The sequence below is a fragment of the Hypanus sabinus genome, chromosome 6 (assembly GCF_030144855.1).
Source record: "Hypanus sabinus isolate sHypSab1 chromosome 6, sHypSab1.hap1, whole genome shotgun sequence".
NCBI classification, from domain to species: Eukaryota; Metazoa; Chordata; class Chondrichthyes; order Myliobatiformes; family Dasyatidae; genus Hypanus; species Hypanus sabinus.
Genome location: NC_082711.1, coordinates 125,796,603 through 125,819,749, shown reverse-complemented (window position 1 = coordinate 125,819,749; position 23,147 = coordinate 125,796,603). Strand labels below are relative to the sequence as shown.

Sequence of the window (23,147 nt, the reverse complement as noted above, 5' to 3'; positions counted from 1 at the left end):
CTCATTTTTCACTTGTTGCTTCCAGACACCTGACATCTCTTGGCATTAACCAGCCTGTCAACATCAGGGACCAGTTTCTGAGCAGTTGTGATTTTCATAATGTCATTTAGATGTCTGTGTGTCATTATGTTCATTATGGAGAACGCCTTCTCACAGAGATATGTTGTCCCGAATATGCAAAGGATATTTGAGGCAAATTCTGTCATCTTGGGGTACATCGGTCCCAGGTATTCACAGGATGAGTCTAGACCCACAGTTTCAAATTTATATTTCAAAGCTGAGTTACACTGAAATTAAGTTAGTTCCATTTGAAGTTCCTCCAGCACATCAGATGCTGCGTTGATGGCAAGCGGCAAAAAAGAAAAAAAAAAAAAAAAAATAGTGAGAATTCCTTCTCGAGCTGCATGAAGTCTTGGAAACGATTCTGAAACACATTTTTCAGCCGTGCTAGTTTGTACTTGTACCTTTCCATGTTTTCGTTATTCCCATGACTGACATGCACAAATTGCAAAGAGGGGAAATGAGCTGTGTTGCTCCGGGATAGTTGCATCTCCCAAAGGCATAATTTAATTTGAAAGGCACGAATGCTGTCGTAGTATTCCGTAACAAGCTTGTTATGGCCTTGCATCTTAACATTAAGCACATTTAAATGTTCTGTTATATCCACCAAAAATTCAAGATCATGAAGCCAGTCTGGGTCATCCAACTCTGCCATTGGTTTCCCTTGCTCGTTCGTGATAGTCCAATTCCCATACGTAATTGAAAAAAAATGTTTGAGCACAAAGGAGTATCACATAGCCAATGGTTGAATCCCTTGGCTCAAATAAAATTAACCGTTTTGATTACTACATCCATGACATTGTCCATTTGCAGGCTCCTGCTACATAATGCCCCTTGGTGTATAATACAACCAAATTCCAGACTTACTGCTCTGGATTTTCTGCCTGAACGTTCTCTCTCAGTTTTGCAACAAAACTTGCCTTTTTCCCGTCGATGGATGGTGCGCCAGCTGTTGACACACTGACAGCGTGACTGCAGTTAACCCCAGTCTGTCCAAGACTTCGACGCGGCTGGACAAAACGTCGTTCGCCGTTGTGGTGTTTGTCATGGGCACCATCTCCACAAACTCCTTGGTGAAGGTCAAAGATGCATCAACACCACAAATAAATATTCCCAATTGATCTACGTCAGTCATGTCGGTGCTCTCAGCAATTGCAATAGAGATGGCAATAAATGACTTCACTCTGTCTTTTAGTTGACTGTTGAAATCTCCTGCAAGGTCCCGGATCCACTATGCCACAGTATTTCTTGACAAGCTGATTTTACCAAAAGCCTGTCACTTCTCAGGGCACACCAGCTTATCCGCCGTCAGCACGCATGCTTTGATGAATTCGCCGTCTGAATATGGCTTCAACGTTTTAAACATTACTTCTAATTATTACCCGTTACCCGTTGCAAGAACATACAGTGTTAGGGAAAGTAACGGAACAGCCTTTTTATTAGTATCTCGCTTCTAGAGAGAGTGAGAATTTCTCGGGCACACACGGGTCCTACCAGTGGTCTCTTTCCCTGCACGCAGATACAGAGTCGTTTTTATACCCTTTCTGTCATGTAGCAGGAAACAATTTTTTAGCTACCCCCACAGTCACATGCCCAGCAATAGTGGTATTTTAAGACAAAGGCCCTTTGGTTGCCTTATTAAGTTACATGTGTACAGTTTTGCCACATCCCGTTCTGCAGGTGCACAAGCCAGCAGAGATCATCTTTCTGTCTATATTCTTACATGTCAGCAGGACAAATTAATCCTTTACTATCTCCAATGTAGCAGCTATTTTGTAGGCAATAATATAGCTGGCCTTGACAGCTCCATCATGTGTCTCTCGAATTTTGGTGAACAGTGATTGCTGTTTTTTTTTCCAGAGCTGCTTCAAGCTCTTTTTCCTTTTGCATTCTGAGTCGACAGTCGTACTTGTCATATTTTTCTCCGCGTGTCTTTTCATATTGTATACTTTTGGTGCAGACACTTGTTGCAAGCATATCAGACACACAGGTTTGCCGTTGACCCTACAGAAGAAAGAACGACCTTTCCAATTATCGTTGAATATCCGACATTCGATGTCAACTTTCCTTTTCTTGGAAAACATTTTGAACCACAGCAGCAAACACTCTCAGCCTTGCTAAGAGGTGTTACTTACCTGAGTACTCTCTGTGTTTATACTGTGTCTGACTACGTAAGTGGTCTTCAGTGCAGGGTGGTAAGTGCATATGCATAGCGGGTGGTTAACTGCCGGCTATTGTTTTCTAAGTACTGTACACACAACAAGCTGCCGGCGCAGCAGGCGGCACAGCCAGCGGTGTGAGAGAGAGCGGCGAGGGAGAGAGAACGGCTGACGTACAGATACATAATAAATGGTCCTGAATATACATTATTTTTCCCCAAAACAACCCGCCGGCGGATTGGACCCCTTCGCGGGCTGGTTACACCCCGCAGGCCAGTAGTTTGACCCCTTGATGAAGGAAATGCACTGAAGCAAATAGGAAGGCTAATATAATGTTGGGCTATATAATGCGCTCAGAGGAGTTCAGAGACAGAGATGTCTACTTAAGCTGTTTCAGGCACCTGTGGAACCACGCCTTGAGGACTGTGTACAATTCTGATCTCCATATTTAGTCAGGGATGTGAAAGCACTGGAAAGCGATCAGAGAAGGGAGACTACTCTCATTGTTGGACTGCAGTTTATGAGCTATGCAGAAAATAGAGATAATTAAATCTATTTGAGAGGAGATATGACAGAAGTGTTCAGATTCACTAAAGATACAGATAAATAGGATGCCAACTGCTACTTCAAAATTAATCCATGAACAAGGAAACGTGGAGACTGGTTAAAGGGAGATTTGAGACTAACATCAGGAAGCAATTCTTTACAGAGTGATTTAACAAATACAAAGACACAAGACAAAGGAACAGAAGTAGGCCTTTCGGCCCATCGAGTGCTCCGCCACTCCCCCATGAGCTAAACTATTCTCTCATCTTGTTCCAATTTCCGGTTTTCCCCATATCCTTTGATACCCTGACTAATTAGATACCTATCAATCTCCTCCTTAAACACCCTCAATGATCGGGTCTCCACAGCTGCATGTAGCAACGAATTGCATAAATCCACGATCCTCGGCTGAAAAAAAAATCCCATCTCTGTTTTAAATTTGTACCCTCTAATTCTAAGACTGTGGCCCCTTGTCCTGGACTCACCCACCAAGGGAAACAGTTTTTACACATCTACTCTGTCCACCCCTTTCAACTTTCGAAATGTTTCTATTGAATTCACTCTCATTTTTCTATACCCTAATGAATACAATCCAAGAGCCGACAAACGCTCCTCATATGTTAGACGCTGCATTCCTGGAATCATTCTCATAAATCTTCTCTGAACTTTCTCCAACATCAATACATCTCTTCTCAGATAGGGGGGCCAAAACTGCACACAGTGTTCCAAATGCGGTCTCACCGGTGCCCAATAGAGCCTCATCAACACCTCCTTACTCTTATGCACTATTCCTCTTGAAATGAATGCCAACTTAGCATTCACTTTCCTTACTGCCGATCCAACCGGGTGGTTAACCTTTTGGGTATCCTGCACGAGGACCCTTAAGTCGCTTTGCACTTCCGATTGTTGAATTTTCTCCCCATCTAAATAATAACCTGCGTGATTATTTCTTCTTCTAAAATGTACAACTGTACATTTCTCAACATTGTATCTCATCTGCCATTTTTCACCACTCTCCTAAACTGATCAAGTCTCTATAACCTTTTTGTTTCTTCAACACTTCCTGCTACTTCACCTATCTTGGTGTCATCTGCAAGCTTAGCCGCAAAAATATTTAATCCATAATCTAAATCATCAGTACACCAACCAGAAAAGGATCCCTTTATTCCCACCCTTTGCTTTCTGTCTATCAGCCAATGTTCCCCCCATTCCAATATCTTCCCTGTAATTCCATGTGCTCTCACATTATTAAGGAGCCTCTTATGTGGCACCTTATCGAAGGCCTTTTGAAAATCCAAATACATAACATCCACAGCCTCTCCCTTGACAAACTTATTCGAGATTGCCTCAAAAAATTCCAATAGGTTGGTGAGACAGGATCTTCTCTTCTTGAAACCATGCTGGCTTGGGCCTATCTTGTCATGCACCTCGAAGTATTTCATAACCTCATCCTTGAGGAACCACTCCAATAACTTTCGAACTATCGATGTCAGACTAATAGGTCTGTGATTTTATTTTTGCTGCATCCCTCCTTTCTTAAACAGCGGAACTACTTTTGCAACCTTCCAGTCCTCTGGAACCATGCCAGAGTCTATAGATTCCTGGAAAATCATTTCTAATGCTTCCACAATCTCCAAAGCCACCTCCTTCAAAACACGTGGGTGCACCTCATCCGGTCCGGGAGACTTATCTATCATTAGTTCCTTTTGCTTCCCAAACACTTTCTCTCTTGTAAACTTGACTGTACCTAATTCTATTCCCTGAGACCTCTGGCTATCAGGTATGTTGCTAAAGTCATCCACTGTGAAGACTGCTGAAAAATACTCATTTAGTTCCACTGTCATCTCTTTGTTTCTCATTATAATTATACCGGTATCATTTTTAGACAGTCCTGTATCTACACGTGTCACTCTTTTATTTTTCATATATTTAAAAAAAAAACTCCTTGTATCCTTTTTTATCTTAATTGCCAACTTCCTTTCATAATCCATCTTTTCTTTCCTAATGACTTTCTTAGTTTCCTTTTGTATATTTTTAGAAGTCGTCCAGTCCTCAGTTTTCCGATCTATTTTTGCTTCCTTGTACGCCGTCTCTTCTGCTTTTATTTTAGCCTTAGCCTCTCTCGTTAGCCACGTGTGTGCCATTTTTCCAATCATGATCTTCTTTTTTCTTGGAATATATTTTTCCTGCGCTTTATTTCTTGTAGGAATTCAATCCTATTATCCTCTACCGCCCCTCCATCGAACTTACTTTTTTAATCAACTTGGGCCAGTTCCCCTCTCATGCCACTGTAATTTCCTTAGTTCCACTGAAATATCAATACACCTGATACCAGCTTTCCCTTTTCAAATTTGAAACTGAACTCAATCATATTATGATCACTGCTTCCAAGGGATTCCATTACCTCTAGCTCCCGAATCGCCTCAGGTAATTTGCACTGCTCCCAATCCAAAACAGCTAATCCCCTGGTGGGCCTATGAATAAGCTGCTCCAAAAATCCATTCCGTAGGCATTCCACAAACTCCCTGTCCTGAGATACAGTACCGTCCCGACTTTCCCAATCCACTTCCATATTAAAATCCTCCGTAATTATCTTGACATTATCATCCTGACACCTTTCTTCTTTTTCCTCCTGTAACTTGTAGTCCACATCCCAGCTGCTGTTTGGAGGCCTGTATATAACTGCTATTAGTGTATTTTAACCATTGCCATTTCTTAACACGACCCATAAGAAATCTATCTTTTCTGATCTTATGTCCCTTCTTTTTATTGTTTTGATACCGTTGCTTACCATCAAGGCCACGCTACGCACTTCCTATCGTTCCTGTACACAGTGTATCCTTGAACTTTAAGCTCCCAATCACATCCATCATTTAGCCATGACTCGGTGATGGCCACTATCTCATATCTTTTAACCTGTAGCTGTACTTCAAGGTTATCCACTTTATTTTTAATGCTGTGTGCACTTAAGTACAGCACATTTAGTTCAGTATCTGTTACCGATTTTGCTATATTTCTATTGCACAGCAAATTACCATGTCCGTTCACCTGCCTGTCCTTCTTGCCACCTTTGCTGCACAGTATCTTTGATTTATTTCTATTTTCCTCTTCCTCGACACTAACACCGTGGTGCCCTTCCCCTTGCCAACTTAGTTTAAACCCTCCCTAACAGCTATATTAAACAATCCAGCCAGGTTATTAGTACCCTTTGAGTTCAGGTGTAACCTATCTGTTTTTGTATAAGTTATATATCCCCCTAAAGAGATCCCAAAGATCCAAGACTTTGAAGCCCTGCCCCCTGCAGCAGTTACTCATCCACACATTCATCTGCTTAATTCTGCTCTTCTTACCATCATTACCACGCGATTCCTGAGATTATTACTATTGAGGTCCGGCTTTTCAATTTTGTTCCTAGCTCCCAGTTATCTTCCTTCAGGACCTCCTCTCTTGTTCTGTCTATGTCATTGGTATCAACATGTGCCAAGAGTTCTGTCTGCTCGCCCTCTCTCCTCAGAATACTCTGGACCCGATCTGAGACATGCCGTACGCTAGCACCAGGGAGGCAACACACCATCCGGATATCCTTGTCCAGCTCGCAGAATCTCTTGTCTGTTCCCCTCACTATGGAATCCCTATAACTACTGCATGTCTCCTGGCTCTCTTGATCACGGCACTGGGCAGAGTGCCAGAATCCCGTTCGCTGTGGTCTTTCTCTGTCAGGTCAACCTCTCCAACAGCATCGAAAACAATATATCGACTTCTGAGCGGGACTGTCACAGAGGTGCTTTCCACTATCTCTCTATAGGTATTATCAATCACCTCCTCACTTTCCCTAATTAGCTGACGGTCTTCAATTTGCAGCTCCAGATCCCTAACATTGTCCATAAGGAGCCTCCTCTCAATGCACCTGGTGCAGATGTAATCCTTGGAGAGGCTGGGAGTCTCCCAGGGTCCCCCACATCTGACACTCCAAGCACAGCACTAATCCTAGATGCATACATCTAATCTACTGTGAACACGAAATACATAAACCTGCAACCTACCCCTTTACTATAAGACTCAACGGTTGCAGGAAGCCTCTTCCCGTTTCCGCTTAAGCCCGTTGAGCCAAAGCACTGTCACTCTGCACCCTCTCACTGCGCTGCCCGCTGGATATGGCGGTGTTCTTTTTAAGCCTTCTGCGCTCAGAGGTCACACGCCTGCGCAGTCATGTCTCTTTTATCCCAAGCAGTTAAAACAATGTAGGAATCAAGTTGGAACAAATGAGCTACTTATGGAGTAAGAAATGAAATAGAACACTCAAAAAAGTAATCAGGGCTAACGGAAAGCCTAAAGGTGCCCTAGATGACAAGGTGAAGGAGAATCTTGAGGGATTCTGTCGAAATGTTGAGAGCAAAAAGATTGCAAGGGACATAATTGGTCCTCTCAAAGATCAGAGTGGTAAGCTATGCATTGTGCATAAATACATGGGGGAGATATTAAATTGATTTTTTGCATCTGTATTTACTCGAGAGAGCCCTTTGAAGTGAGGCAAAGCAGCAGCGAGGTCGTGGACCTTATCCAGCTTACAGACGAGGTGGTGTTTGTTGCCTTGAAGCAAATTCGGTTGGATAAGTCCCAGGGCCTGATAAGGTGTTCCTTCAAACCTTGTGAAAGGCAAGTGCTGAAATTGCAGGTGCTCCAGCCTAGATTTTTAAATCATCCTTGGTTGACAGGTAAGGTACCGGATGGGTGGTGAATAGCAAATATTGAAAAGACTCTAGTGCTTTCCCAGCTGATAGAGCTAAGTATGAGGCAGTAAGTTTACAAGTAGATGATAGGTGTAAAATGAATGCAAGGAAGGGCAGGCCAATGATTGTGTCCAAGTGCAAGCAGAGTAAGGAAATAAATTGTACCACAGAGGCAAAATTCTAAAGAGTAAAGAATGCAGGACTGAATGTGCTATATTTAAAAATGCATAGCATTTGAAATAAGGTGGATGTACTTGTGGCGCATTTTGGGATTGGTCAGTACTACGTTGTGGGCATCACTGAGTCATGGATTAAAGAAGGCCATAGTTGGGAGCACAAATTCAATGGATGTACTTTGAATCGAGAGAACAGGCCAGAAGCCATAGGCAGTGTGTGGCTCCATTGGTAAGAGTTAGAATAGCATTTCCAGTCAGAGAATGTTGAACCTTTCTGGGTACAATTAAGAGACTGCAAGAGGAAAAAGGCTTTTATGGGAATCATATATAGAAATCGTATACATGGAACCATGCCAGAATCAATTGATTCTTGAAAGATCATTACTAATGCCACCATAATCTAGTCAACCACCTCTCTTACTATACTGTGGCTTAGACCATCTGATCCAGGTGACGTATTTACCTTCCAGCTTTCAATTTCCCAACAACATTATCCCTGGTAATGTCATCTTCACACATTTCCTTCCATGACACTCTCAAACTTCCAGCACATTGCTATTATCTTCCACAATGAAGAGTGTAGCCGAATATATACTCCGCTTGTCTGTCATTTCCTTGATTTCCTTGACCCCATTAATACCTCTCCAGCATAGTTTTCAATATTTCCAGTATCTAGAATCGCCTCTCTTTACCTTTGTACTCCATATTTTCTTTCTTAATAACAAGTTGCCTTCTGTTGGTTTTGAAAAGATTCCCAATTCTGAAGGTCCTACTGTTTTTTCCACTATTGTATAGTGGGAAATCCCTCTGTTTGACTTTTATGTTGGCTTTGACTTCTCTTGTTTGCCATGTTTGTGTCATCTTGACTTTAAAATAATTATTCCTATTTGGGATGTATATATCCTGCACGTTCTGAATTACTTTAAGAAATTCCAGCCATTGCTGCTCTGCCGTCATCCTTGCCTGTGTTCGTTCCAAATCAATTTTGGCCAGCTCCTTTCTCATTCCCTGTAAAGCTCTTTACGATATTATGCACTGTGATGGATTCAGAGAGAGGTTAAAGCAGGTCTGGACATACACAGTGAATGGCGGGATCATGAGGAGTGCGAATGAACTGGGGAACTTTGGGAGACAGGTGTATAGTTCCTGAAAGTGCCAACACAGGCAGACAATGTTGAAGAAATGAACGGCATGATTACCTAAGTGTCCAGGGCTGAAAGGAGTTGGGACATCACATTCATTAATTAGGACACAGCAGCTGGACCCTGTCCGGATTTGGTCACCATACTGTAGGAAGCATGTTATTAAGCTGGAAAGATGCATAAAAGTTTCATAGGAATGTTGTCTAAACTGTGGGTTTGAGTTACAAGGAAGAACTTGTCGAAGTTTATGAAACTATTGCATGAGTAGAGCATAAAGACACATGGACTCATGGAAATTTGGTTGAATATATTCAAGATATGACTAACCACGTGATGAAAATGGAACTGGAGATGGATGGACCCAGGATCAACCAGAGCTTCAGTGAATTGATCGCTCCAGAGGTGCAGCCGGCAGATTGTTAGGTAACCACGACTGGAACGGAAAAAAGACAGACAGTGCAATGTCTCCTTGTGGCCGTGACCCTCAGCAACAAGTATACCACTGGGAGGATGATAAACCAGAGACAGCAGCCCATTAAGTCAGTGTCATTGACACCCCGGTCCGATGATCTGCAGGAGGACACGTCAATCACAGCAGTAATGACAGCAGAGTCACAGTTCAGGGGATGTGCAGGAGATTCTCTGGCAGCAAGAGAGATGCCAGGATAACGTGTCGCCTCCTGGCTATCACGGTTAGAGACGTCTCAGATGTGCAGGATATCCTAACAATAAACATGTCTGCTGAGCTGGTAGTAAGGAAGCCAAATGTAATGTTTGCAATGATTTTGATAGGGGAACTACAAAGAAGCAAGGATGTAAAACTGAGGGTTGATAAGGCATTGGTCAAATCACACTTGGAGTATTGTGAGCAGTTTTGGGTTCCTTATCAAAATAGAAGTATGTGCCAGCACAGGAGAAGGTCCAGAGGTGCTTCACAAGAATGATCCCAGCAAGGAAAAGGTTAATGTACGAGGATTGTTTAACAGCTCTGAGCCTGGATTCAATGGAGTTCAGAAAAACAAGGGATAATCTCATTGAAACCTCTCGAATATTGAAATACGTAGACAGAGTGGGGAGGATGTGTCTTATGGTGGGGGAGTTTAGGACAACAGGGCTCACCCTCCAAAAACTAGTACATTACTTTAGGACAGATATAAGGAGAAACTTCTTTAGTTATTGGTAGTCAGTCTGTGCAATTCACTGCCGCAGACACATGTGGACAAGCCATTGAAGGCAGAGGTTCTTGATTCTGGAGTTATGGACAAAAGAGAGAAGGATGGTGTTGAGAAGGTAAGAGATCTGTCATGATCACTTGTTTTCGGCAGACTGAATAGGCCAAACAGCCTAATTCTGCTCATGTGTCTTATGGTCCAATGGTCTCTGAGCAGCTGCAGGACATTTCAGTGGGAAGTTTGAGCAGCCAGACATTGTGGGAGATGGTGCATGTTGGTACTAACAACAAAGGGAGGGGGTGTGGTCCTGCCCGGTGAATTTACAGAAGTAAGACAGAAAATAAAAGGCAGAACCTCCAGGGAAGTAAGATCTGTATCAATCCACGTGACACTTGTTAGTGCAGGGAAATATAGAACGATACCACTGATGTATGTGTCACTGAGGAGCTGGTGCAGGAGACGGAATGTCAGTTTCATAAATCAAAGGGACATCTTCCAGCGACAGGTAGGGAGAAAACCGCACCTCCAAGGTCTTCTATGGAAGGAACCGCTCTCTCCTTCCTAAAACACAAAGGGATAGTTTTAATGTGACAGGGAGGCGTTGTATCGGGGATCCGAAGGCAGAGGCGCTGGAAGCAGATGAAATTATCTGAAGCATACAGAGGTTAAAGAGACACAGAGTGTTTCCCTTGGTGTGGGTGTCCAAAACTAAAAGGATTAGTTTTAAAACGAAAGGAGGGAGATTTCAAGAGAATCTAATGGGTAAACATTTATTTGACGCAGAGATCAGCTGGTATCCGAAATGAGCTGCCAGAGGAGTTGATGGAGGCAGAAACAAGGGAAGTCTCTGTTCATGAACACTTCCCAGGAAGCTGTCATTCACTGTGTTCATCCTGCACTGGTTTAATTTCACGGTGCTGGGTCCATTTGTAGCGGTGTGCTGCACGCAGCGCTAAAATTACGACACGGAGTCGGTAATTGCAGTCGAAGGAAAAAAAATATTCGAAATCCTCAGCCTCATTTTTAAGCCTCCCTCAACCTGCCCCCCGTGGCACAGAGGCTCCAAAGCTCTGTGCTCGCAAACCCCCGTAGGTTACATAATTGTGAGCCGGTTCAGATGTGCCAGGAAATGGGTCGCCACATAACCCTCCCCCCCAGAACCGGCGATACACCCCCCAATGTCCACAGTCTGGGCCAGAACCTGCTTGGGAGGGCGGTCTATGCACCGAGGTGCCGGAAACTCGGCCGGTTGTGCCAGGTCCACATGGGCCGGTTTGAGGCGGTCCACCGTGAAAACCGTCTCGCGTAGTCTGCCCAGGACTGCTGCGGGATCTTCCTCTTGCCCCTGTGGGTCTGGTAGGAACTCCCCGGGGACGACCAGGGGCGCGCCGTATACCAACTCGGCCGACGAGGCGTGCAGGTCGTCTTTGGGCGCTGTGCGGATGCTGAGTAGGACCCAGGGAAGCTCATCCGCCCAGTTGGCTCCTCGCCGGCGGGCCATGAGGGCCGACTTCAGGTGATGGTGGAAACGCTCCACTAGCCCGTTCGACTGTGGGTGGTAGGCAGTGGTGTGGTGCAGCTGAGTCCCCAAAAGGCTGGCCATAGCTGACCACAGGCTGGAGGTGAACTGGGCGCCTATGTCGGAGGCAATGTGAGCCGGTATACCAAAGCGAGATATCCAGGTGGTGATCAGGGCTCAGGCGCAAGATTCGGAGGTTGTGTCGGTGAGCGGGACCGCCTCTGGCCATCTTGTGAACCGGTCCACGATAGTCAGGAGGTGCCGCGCTCCGCGCGACACTGGCAGGGGGCCCACGATATCCACATGAATGTGGTCGAAACGCCGGAGGGCGGGATGGAACTGCTGCGGTGGGGCTTTGGTGTGCCGCTGCACCTTGGCCGTCTGGCAGTGCATGCACATTTTGGCCCATTCACTGACCTGTTTGCGGAGTCCGTGCCAAACGAACCTGCTGGAAACCATCCGGACAGTTGTCCGGATGGAGGGATGCGCCAAGTTCTGAATGGAGTCGGAAACACGGCGCCGCCAGGCTGTCGGGACGATGGGACGGGGCTGGCCGGTGGCGACGTCACAGAGTAGGGTCCTCTCACCCGTGTCTACGGGGAGGTCCTGGGGCTGCAAACCGGAGACTGCGGTTCTGTAACTCGGAATCTCCTCATACGCCTGCTGCGCCTCTGCCAGTGCCTCAAAGTCTACCCCTCGGGAAAGGGCATAAACGGTAGGGCGAGAGAGCGCATCCGCCACGACATTGTCCTTACCTGAGACGTGCCGGACATCCGTCGTGTATTCAGAGGTGTAGGACAGGTGGCGTTGCTGGCGGGACGACCAGGGGTCGGACGCTTTCGTAAACTCAAAGGTAAGCGTTTTGTGGTCCGTGAACGCGGTGAAGGGCCTACCTTCTGGGAAGTACCTGAAATGCCGGATTGCCAGGTAGAGCGCCAACACTTCCCGGTCGAAAGCACTGTACATGAGCTCGGGTGGTCGCAGGTGTTTGCTGAAAAACGCCAGGGGTTGCCAGCGACCTGCGATGAGTTGCTCCAGCACCCCACCGACTGCCGTGTTAGATGCGTCCACTGTGAGGGCAGTAGGGGCGTCCATTCTGGGGTGCACTAGCATTGCTGCGTTCGCCAATGCTTCCTTCGTTTGAACGAAAGCGGCGGCGGACTCCTCGTCCCAGGTAATGTCTTTGCTCGGACCCGACATCAGGGCGAACAGGGGGCGCATGATCGGGGCTGCTGAAGGGAGGAAGCGGTGGTAGAAATTGACCATACCTACGAATTCCTGAAGGCCTTTGATCGTGGTGGGTCGGGGGATGTGGCGGACCGCATCTACCTTAACGGGTAGAGGGGTTGCCCCGTCTTTAGTAATCCTGTGGCCCAGGAAGTCAATGGTATCGATTCCGAACTGGCATTTGGCGGGGTAAGACCGTACTCACTCAGTCGGGCGCAGAGTTGACGGAGGAGGGACAGATGCTCCTGACGACTGCTGCTGGCTATGAGGATGTCGTCCAAATAGATGAACGCGAAGTCCAGGTCCCGTCCCACCACGTCCATTAACCGCTGGAACGTCTGTGCGGCATTCTTCGGGCCGAACGGCATGCGGAGGAACTCGAAAAGGCCAAACGGGGTGATGAGAGCCGTTTTGGGGACGTCGTCAGGATGCATCGGGATTTGATGGTACCCTCGGACGGGGTCTACCTTGGAGAAGATCCGTGCGCCGTGCAGGTTTGCTGCAAAGTCCTGAATGCGCGGCACAAGGTAGCGGTCCGGTGTGGTAGCCTCGTTCAGCCTGCGGTAGTCGCCGCACGGTCTCCAGCCTCCCGTCGCTTTGGGCACCATGTGCAGGGGGGAGGCCCATGGGCTGTCGGACCGCCGGATGATCCCCAATTCCTCCATCCTCTGGAACTCCTCCTTCGGCTGTCGGAGCTTGTCCGGGGGAAGCCACCGAGCGCGGGCGTGGAGGGGTGGTCCCTGGGTCGGGATGTGGTGCTGTACGCCGTGCCTGGGCATGGCCGCTGTGAACTGCGGTGCCAGAACCGATGGGAAATCCGCCAGAACCCTGGTGAAGTCGTTGTCGGACAGCGTGATGAAGCCGAGGTGAGGGGCTGGCAACTGGGCTGCACCCAGGGAGAACGTCTGAAAGGTCTCGGCGTGTACCAGCCTCTTCCTGGGCAGGTCGACAAGTAGGCTGTGAGCCCTCAAAAAATCCCCACCCAGAAGCGGTTGGGCTACGGCGGCCAGTGTAAAGTTACACGTGAACTGGCTGGAGCCGAACTGTAGCTGCATCTTACGGGTGCCATAGGTCCTTACTGTGCTGCCGTTCACGGCCCTCAGGGGGGGACCCGGTGCCCTGCTGCGGGTGTCGTAACTCGTCGGAGGTAAAACGCTGATCTCGACACCAGTATCGACCAAAAACCCGCGTCCCGACCTTCTATCCCACACATACAGGAGGCTATCCCGATGGCCAGCCGCCGTAGCCATCAGCGGCGCCGGGAACTTGCAGGGCGGGCGACAACGGCGGGCTTCTGCGCCCCACCGCTGGTGGTAGAAGCACCAGTGTTCCTTGGGCCGGGGGTTGGCGGGCTCTGCGGCCGGGCCTGGACTGGTTTGCTGCTGGGAGCGTGGCTGGGAGATCTGTGCGATGGATGCCCCGCTCACTTTTTTGGCGTTCCACAGCAAGTCCGCCCGGGCTGCCACCTTCCGGGGGTCACTGAAATCCGCGTCTGACAGCAGCAGGCGTATGTCCTCGGGCAGCTGCTCCAGGAATGCCTGCTCAAACATGAGGCAGGGTGTGTGTCCGTCGGCTAGAGACAACATGTCATTCATTAAAGCCGAAGGAGGTCTGTCGCCCAAGCCATCCAGGTGCAGTAAACGGGCAGCCCGCTCGCGCCGTGAGAGTCCGAAAGTCCTGAGGAGCAGGGCTTTGAATTCCGTGTACTTGCCTTCTGCCGGGGGCGACTGTACGAACTCCGCGACCTGGGCCGCTGTGTCCTGGTCGAGGGAGCTCACCACGTAGTAGTAGCGGGTGTCTTCTGAGGTGATCTGGCGAACGTGGAATTGGGCTTCGGCTTGTTGGAACCATAGGTCCGGGCGCTGTGTCCAGAAACCCGGCAGTTTCAACGAAACCGCATGAACAGAGGCAGCGTCGGTTATTTCTGGTCCAAAAATCGTTTGGAGCGTCGGGGTCACCAATTGTAGCGATGTGCTACACGCAGCGCTAAAATTACGACACGGAGTTGGTAACTGCAGTCGAAGGAAAAAAAATTATTCGAAATCCTCAGCATCACTTTTAAGCCTCCCTCAGCCTGCCCCCCGTGGCGCAGAGGCTCCAAAGCTCTGTGCTCGCAAACCCCCGTAGGCTATCTAATTGTGAGCCGGTTTGGATGTGACAGGAAATGGGTCGCCACACATTGTTGTTTTCCATCTGTATTAATGTTCTGGATGAGAATGTGGTAAACAGAATCAGCATGTTGGCAGATGACACCAAGATTAGGGATGTAGTTGGCGGAGAGGAAAGCTAGCAAATCTTGATGTGGGATGCGGACCAGTTGGAAAAATGGTCTGAAAAGTGGCAGCTGGAATTTAGAACATAGAATACAGAAAACCAGCATTTACAGGCCTTTCGGCCCACAACATTGTGCTGAACATGTCCCCAACTTAGAAATCATTAGCTTACCCAGAGCCTTCTATTTTTCTAAGCTTAATGTACCTATCCAAAGGTCTATTAGAAGACCCAATCGTATCCGCCACCACCACCGTTGCCGGCAACGCAATCCACACAGTCACCGCTCTGAGTGAAAAAGCTACCCCTGACTTCTCCTCTGTACCTAATCCCCAGAACCTTAAACCTGTGTCCTCTTGTGGCAACCTTTACAGCCCTGGGAAAAGGCCTCTGATTATCCACATGATCAAAGCCTCTCATCATCTTATATACCTCTATTAGGTCACCTGTCATCCACCGTCGCTCTAAGTAGAAAAGGCCGAGTTCACTCAATCTCTTCTCATAAGACATGTTCCCCAATCCTGGCAACATCCTTGTAAATCTCCTCTGCACTCTTTCTATTGTTTTCACATCCTTCCTGTAGTGAGCCGAACAGAACTGAGCACAGTACTCCAATTGAGGTCTGACCAGGGTCCTAAATAGCTGCAACATTACCTCTCTGCTCCTAAATTCAATTCCACGATTGAAGAACGATAATGCACTATAGTATTCTTAACCACGGAGTCAACCTGCACAGTTGCTTTGAGCGTCCTATAGACTCGGCCCCTAAGACCTCTCTGATCCCCCGCACTGCCTAGCGTCTTAACATTAATATTATTTTCTACCGTCATATTTGACTTACCAAAATGAACCACTTCACACTTATCTGGGTTGAACTCCATCTGCCACTTCCCAGCCCAGAACTTAATGCACACAAGTATTAGCTGTGTACAACATGAACTTTAAGAAGAGTGTGATTAAATTGGATTTGAGGAAAACCTTCCTCTCTCACCCAGGAGGTTACAATATAGATCATACTGCCTGAAGGGGTGGGGCAAGCAGGTATTTAAGGAGCATCTGGAGCAGCATTTGAATCACCAAGCTTGAGACAGAGCAAGTGCTGAGTTATTGGAAACAGATTCTGGATTGTCGGTATGGACATGCAGAAGCCACTGACTGTGAAAGTGCAGTGGGAACCTGGAACACAGAACTTCAGTTCAATGTCTCTGTTGATCAAAACTCACCAGGAACCTGCCGTTCGCTGTGTACCTCCTGCCCTGGTTTAACTTCCCAAAACAGAGTCAGTGATTTATACAGAACTGAAACAGTACCCTCGGTACAACTCATCCACGCCGACCAAATTGTCGACCTGAACTCGTCCCATGTGCCTGCAATAGGCCCGTATCGCTTTCAACCTTTCCTATCATGTAACTGTGCAAATATGTTTCAATTAATGTAACTGAGTCAGAGAGCCGGTATAGTGAGGGACTGACAGACACTCACTGTTCCGTGGGACGGAACAGGAGGCCGATTTACACAGGGGAGTTGAAACCCGAACAAGTAGAGACAGATTCCACTTCACCGCAGTCCCGGACCATTCCCCAGGAAACGACGTCGATGAAGGAATGCCCTCTCTGACGTCAGCGCTCCAAGAGTCGGCATCACGTATGTCAGGTGACGGTGATTCCAGCGCGAAGGAGCCGGGGAAGACGGAGCTGTCAATCAGTGCAGCCTATGGGAAAGTTGCGAACATTTCAAATGGAATGTGTACTGCTATGGTACATCTCATTCAGCAATGAATATAGAATTAAGTCAGTTTTTTTAAAAAACAAATAAACATTTATTAAACTTTGCTAAACAAAATTGAAAAGTAAAGACAAGACTAACTTATTGACATATTGTGATATTGTAATGTCATAAAATACCATAATTTGTCATTTATCAATATTTTCAATATTTATCAATATCAATTTGACAATATCATAATTTTGTTATTTCATAAAATGGAATTTCATAATATCATAAAATGATATTGTCCTTTAAAGTAAAATTGGATAGGTATTTGGACAGGAAAGGAATGGAGGGTTATGGACTGAGTGCAGGTCGGTGGGACCAGGTGAGAGTAAGCTTTCGGCACGGACCAGAAGGGACGAGATGGCCTGTTTCCGTGCTGTAATTGTTATATGTTTATATGGATATAACTTAACATGAAGTGAACAGCAATACGGCAATTCTGGAACAATTCGTAAAGTGATAAATGCGAACAAAGCCTTAAAATGGTAAATACGAAAGTCCAAGAGATTTATACAGTCAAGTAGAAGAGACCTTCGTGAAATAACGAATTCCTCGACGCCGTCACGTTACTGCTGATCCCAGCTGAAATATGGATTGTCCGAAGGATTCACAACGAAGGAAATAAAGACGGTTTAAAATAACTGACCTTCTTCTTGGCGAATGAACACTGCACAACGATTTCTACTCTTACAGGTAGGCGTTATCTCAGATCTAGATCACTATTTCTTAAACGAAGATCCAATTGTAGTAAACTGCCGACAATACCAACCTTACTCGATCCTTCGGGTCCCCGTACTTCGATAAAGTCTTCACTCTCCAATACTTAGACTTAAAAATAAATCAAAGATACATCTAACAACAGGCAGCAATTAGCAAAACTGCCGACACAACGATTCTGTACTTTACAGTAGAAAGTAAAACTCCCTTTCAAAACGTAACTGCGTCATGAGACAAATACGCAGCATAACAGAGTAAATGACGAATTGAACGACGACTCAGCACAAAACTCCTGCGTCACAGCATGCTTTACCCGTTTTAGACCCGTTAAAACATGTCATCACGTGACCTCACACTGGCGGGAAATTACATCACCCCACCACACAAGACAATTACCTCATGCTCACGAGATACTCAAATTACATCATGGTCATAATACAGTCACAAGATACCCAAGGGGTATGTAACACCTCCCTCCAAAAGAATAAACTTGTCTGTCATGAGCAAAATTTTAACAATTAAGTAATTACAAAAAACAAATGTATAAAATCTACAACATACACAATACGCATAGTATTATCATAAAGCAGCTTGTAAGTTACTATAAAGTAGTATTACACATGCTGACATACTACTCCATAAAAAAATTACATTGTACATTCCACATCCAGATAGGCAGTCAGCAATCACATTATTTTTGCCTTTAATATGAATTGTCTAAATATTATACTCCTGTAACATAAAACACTAATTTAGTAAACTTTTTTTGTTTTTCATCTTACTCAAAAACACTAACGGATTATGATCAGTGTAAACTATCAGTGGTTTCCGAGTTGTACCAACTTACACATCAAAATGTTGTAAAGCCAAAACAAGGGATAATAATTCCTTTTCTATCGTTGAATAGTTCATTTGGTGCTCATTAAATTTCTTAGAAAAGTAAGCTACTGGATGATCAACCTCGTTATCTTCATTCCTTTGCAGTAATACTGCTCCTGCAGCCTCATCGCTGGCGCCTACAGCTAATGAAAGTGGTTTTCCAATGTCAGTTGCCCTGAGCACAGGTTGGTGACATAGCATAGATTTCAATTTCTCATATGCCTCCTGACAACTGGTGTGCGCATACAACCTGTTCCAGCCGCTCCGACTAGTCTGTGGTGACCAGTGCTATCATATTTTCTGTTGTGTGCTGGGGCAGCAGGCTGAGGGTAGCAGATACCAGCAGAATCAACAAACTCATTCGTAAGGCCAGTGATGTTGTGGGGGTGGAACTGGACTCTCTGACGGTGGTGTCTGAAAAGATGATGCTGTCCAAGTTGCATGCCATCTTGGACAATGTCTCCCATCCACTCTATCATGTACTGGTTAGACACAGGAGCACATTCAGCCAGAGACAAACTCCACCAAGATGCAACACTGAGCGTCATAGGAAGTCATTCCTGCCTGTGGCCATCAAACTTTGCAACTCCTCCCTCGGAGTGTGAGACACCCTGAGCCAATAGGCTGGTCCTGGACTTACTTCTACTTGGCATGATTAACTAATTATTATTATTTAATTATTTATGGTTTTATATTGCTATATTTCTACACTATTCTTGGTTGGTGCGACTGTAGCGAAACCCAATTTCCCTCGGGATCAATAAAATATGTCTGTCTGTCTCTCTTTCAAAGTACTGTCCACAGAAACTTTTCATTTTTCTTCACCAAGTTAGTTAATGGGTGGGCAATATTAGAAATTATTTTACATAGTTTTCGGTTATACCCTACAATTCCCAAGAATCATCGGAGAGTTTTATTTTACCAGTTGGAATGGGGACCTCTAAAATTGCCCGAACTTTCGCCTGGACGGGAGCTACATAACCTTGACCGACAACATAACGAAGGTAAGTCACAGTGGCATGACCACATTCACTTTTAGCTAAGTTTATAGTTAAGCTAGCTTTTGAAATCATTTCAAATAGTTTCTCCAGCGCAGTAATATGTGCTTCCCAAGTATCATATCCTGAAGCTAAATCATCAAAATAGGCATTTGTATCCTTTAACGCACGAATCACAGAGCTAATGATCCGCTGGAAAGTACCTGGGGCATTCTTCATTCCAAATGGAAGAACATTATATTCATACAGCCCAAATGGCGTTACAAATGCAGATATCTCTCCACCTCTATCTGCCAATGGAGCACACCAATACCCTTTTAAGAAATCAGTCTTTGTAAGCTACTTTCCTTTTCCGACTTTATCCAAACAATCATCCACTGCAGGGATTAGATGTGCATCTGGTTTCGTTACAGCATTCAACCTCCTGGAGTCAGTACAAAACCGAATACTACGGTCTGACCTAGGCACCATAACACGAGGTGAACTCCAATTCCAATTAGAAGGAATTATTATTCCCTAACATATACTTAATTTGTTCAACAGCAAGTTCACATTTTTCCATGTTCATCCGATATGAATGTTCTTTATGGGTTTGGCATCTCCAACATTTACATCACGTGAAGCTACTTCGGTTATTTTAGGAAATTCTGGAAATAAATCCCTTTATTAAAAAAAAATAATTGCTACAATTGCTGCTTCTGCTCTGGCTGTAAATGAGCTCATTTCCCATCAATATTTTCCAGAATTGTTGAGTTTGGTAATCTGGCAGAAATAATATTGGGTTTAAAATGAGTTTCACATGAATCATCCATTAAGTTCTTAGTGGGATCAGATTCATTATTATTAATAATAATAATATTACCTTTATTATTAAACAGTCATAGTAGCTGACAGTTTCTCATAATATGGTTTTATCTTATTTACATGAGAATACTATGTTGGCCTTCTTCGATCCGGTATTTTTATGACATAATCCACATCATTAACTTTAGACATAATTTCATAAGAACCGTGAATTTTAGCTTCTAAAGAATTCGTTTGCACCAGGAAAAGAACCAACACTTTATCCCCAGGCATAAATTACCTCATTCTGGCTTCCTTATCGTACCAGGTTTTCATTTTCTCCTGAGCCATTTTTAAATGTTCCCTAGTTAAACTACAAGCTTTATGTAATCAATCCTTAAATTTTAAAACATAATCTAATCAAATTAATATGTACAGCTTCATTAAGCCATTGTGCTTTTAAAAAGGCCAAAGGTCCTCTCCCACTATGCCCAAATACAAGTTCAAATGGACTAAAACCTAATGATGCCTGCAGTGCCTCCCGTACTGCAAAGAGAATTAAGTATATGCCCTCATTCGAATCATTTAAGTTTCCATAGAATACGTACTAATCATACTCTTGAGGGTAGAATGGGACGGGAGGCCTCAAGAGAAAGAAAGGAGGGGGTGAGAGCACCAGAGGGAGATGGTGAACAGGCAAACAACTAAATATGTCAGGGATGGGGTAAGAAGAGGATGAGGGGCGTTAACGGAAGTTAGAGAAGTCAATGTACATGCCATCAGGTTGCAGACTACCCAGCCGGTATATAAGGTGTTGTTCCTCCAACCTGAGTTTGGATTCATTTTGACAACAGAGGAGCCATGGATAGACATATCAGAATGGGAATGGGACTTGGAATTACAATGTGTGGGCACTGGGAGATCCTGCTTTTTCTGGCGGATCGAGCGTAGGTGGTCAGCGAAACGGTCTCCAAGTCTGCGTCGGGTCTCACCAATATATAAAAGGCCACACCGGGAGCCCAGGACGCAGTATACCACACCGGCCGACTCACAGGTAAAGTGACACCTCACCTGGTAGGACTGTCTGGGGCCCTGAATGGTGGTGAGGGAGGAAGTGCAAGGGCAAGTGTAGCACTTGTTCCGGTTGTTCCTTACATTTAAGAATGTCCTTATTGCATCAGGGATGCTCCTTCTAAATTCCTCCATTAAAATCAACTCTTTCAATTTATTATACTCCCCACTCACATTTTTTAGAGGAAGCTCATTGCTCAAAACATATTCATTTATCGCAGGAAAATTCCACGTGTTTTTTCCCCGGGATTTCTTAAAAATTCTGAATCTTTCTCTGTCAGCTTCTGGAACCAGTTCATGCGCTTTCAGTAAATGCAGCTTCACAATATTTTAATCAAGTGTTTGCTCAGCAGTTAATGCTGTATAAACTTGTTTTGCCTTGCCTTTAATTAAACTCTGTAGTATCAATGGGCATTTCTATTTCGGCCACTCAAATCAGAGCAGCAGTTTCAAAATGTTGGAAACATTTATCCGCTGCTGTTTCATTAAATGCAGGAGCTAATATAACTTAGCGACTAGCAACAAACTGTTCCCTAAAACTAGAGAACTGATTCTCGGACTTTAATTTCTCCATCGCTAGCTCAAACTCCCTCTTTCTCTCTGCTTTTTTAGCTTCAAATTCTCTCTTTTATTTTCATCTTCTAACGGACATCGTTCCAAGTCGGCTTGGCATTGCTCTAACTTCATTTGTTCAATTTGTAACTGCACCTCTAGATCACTTATTGGAAACACATATAACACTTCTTCACCAAAATCACCCGACTCTACATAGCGTGACGAGATTGTTATAGCCTTCGAAATAGCTTTAAGGTCCAACCTGTTCGCAATCTCAGATGTATCACTCTTTTTCGCTTTCGCTAATAAATCCGGGTCTGGCAGTGCCAGAACGTCGTCAATATTCATTGTTGCCGAATACCACCCACAAACCAATCAAAACAAAAGAATCGGGTATTTCCTTTTTCCAAATTAGACTGATAATTAAACAAGCAATAAAGCTCAAAACCGGAACGTATCCTGGACAAGAGCCCCCAATTGGTACAGTAGGTCTCTGGCAACACTGAATATAGAATTGTGACAGATTATTTATAAACAAATAAGCATTTATTAAACTCTGCTAAACAAAAATGAAAAGTAAACAAACGAGTAACTTAAACGGAAGTTAACTGCTGTTCGGCAATTCTGGAACAATTCTTAAAGTGATAAATGCGAACACAGCCTTAAAATGGTAAATACGAAAGTCCCAGTGATTTATACAGTCAAATAGGAGCGACTTTCCTGAAATAATGAATTCCTCGATGACGTGCCGTTACTGCTGATGCCTTGCCCGAAGGATTCACGATGAAGGGAATAAAAACGGCTTAAAGGAACTGACATTTTTCTTGGCGAATGAACACTGCACAACCCTTTCTATTCTTACAGGTAGGGGTTATCTCAGATACAAGTCATTATTTCTTGAACTAAGATCTAATAACGTCGATCCTGTAGTAAACCGCCGACAATACCAACCTTACTCGATCCTTCGGGTCCCCGTACTTTGATAAAGTCTTCACTCTCCAATACTTAGACTTTAAAATTAAGTCAAAGATACATCAAACAACAGGCAGCAGTTCGCAAAACTGCCGACAAAACGATTCTGTACCTGACAATAGAAAGTAAAACTCCATTTTAAAACGTAACTGCGTCATGAGACAAATACGCAGCATCACGGAGTAAATGAGGAATTGAACGACGATTCAGCACAAAACTCTTGGGTCACAGCAGGCTTTACTCATTTTATACCTGTTAAAACATGTCATCTCGTGACTTCACACTGGCAGGAAATTACATCACCCCACCACACAAGACCATTAAATCATGCTCACCAGATACTCAAATTACATCATGGTCATAAGACAGTCACAAGATACACTCGGGGTATGTAAGT

General features: G+C 45.0%; 1 long non-coding RNA gene across 1 annotated transcript in view; it reads right to left on the bottom strand.

The window, feature by feature from the left end:
• LOC132395073 (uncharacterized) overlaps positions 1–22,874 on the bottom strand; it is a 42,080-nt gene extending 19,206 nt beyond the window's left edge. The window contains exons 1-2 of the long non-coding RNA XR_009512514.1: positions 22,730–22,874; positions 17,545–17,603 (exon numbers count right to left, since the gene is read on the bottom strand). This is a non-coding gene — a long non-coding RNA (uncharacterized LOC132395073). The remainder of the gene's footprint in view (positions 1–17,544; positions 17,604–22,729) is intronic.
• Positions 22,875–23,147: the final 273 nt, after the last annotated feature.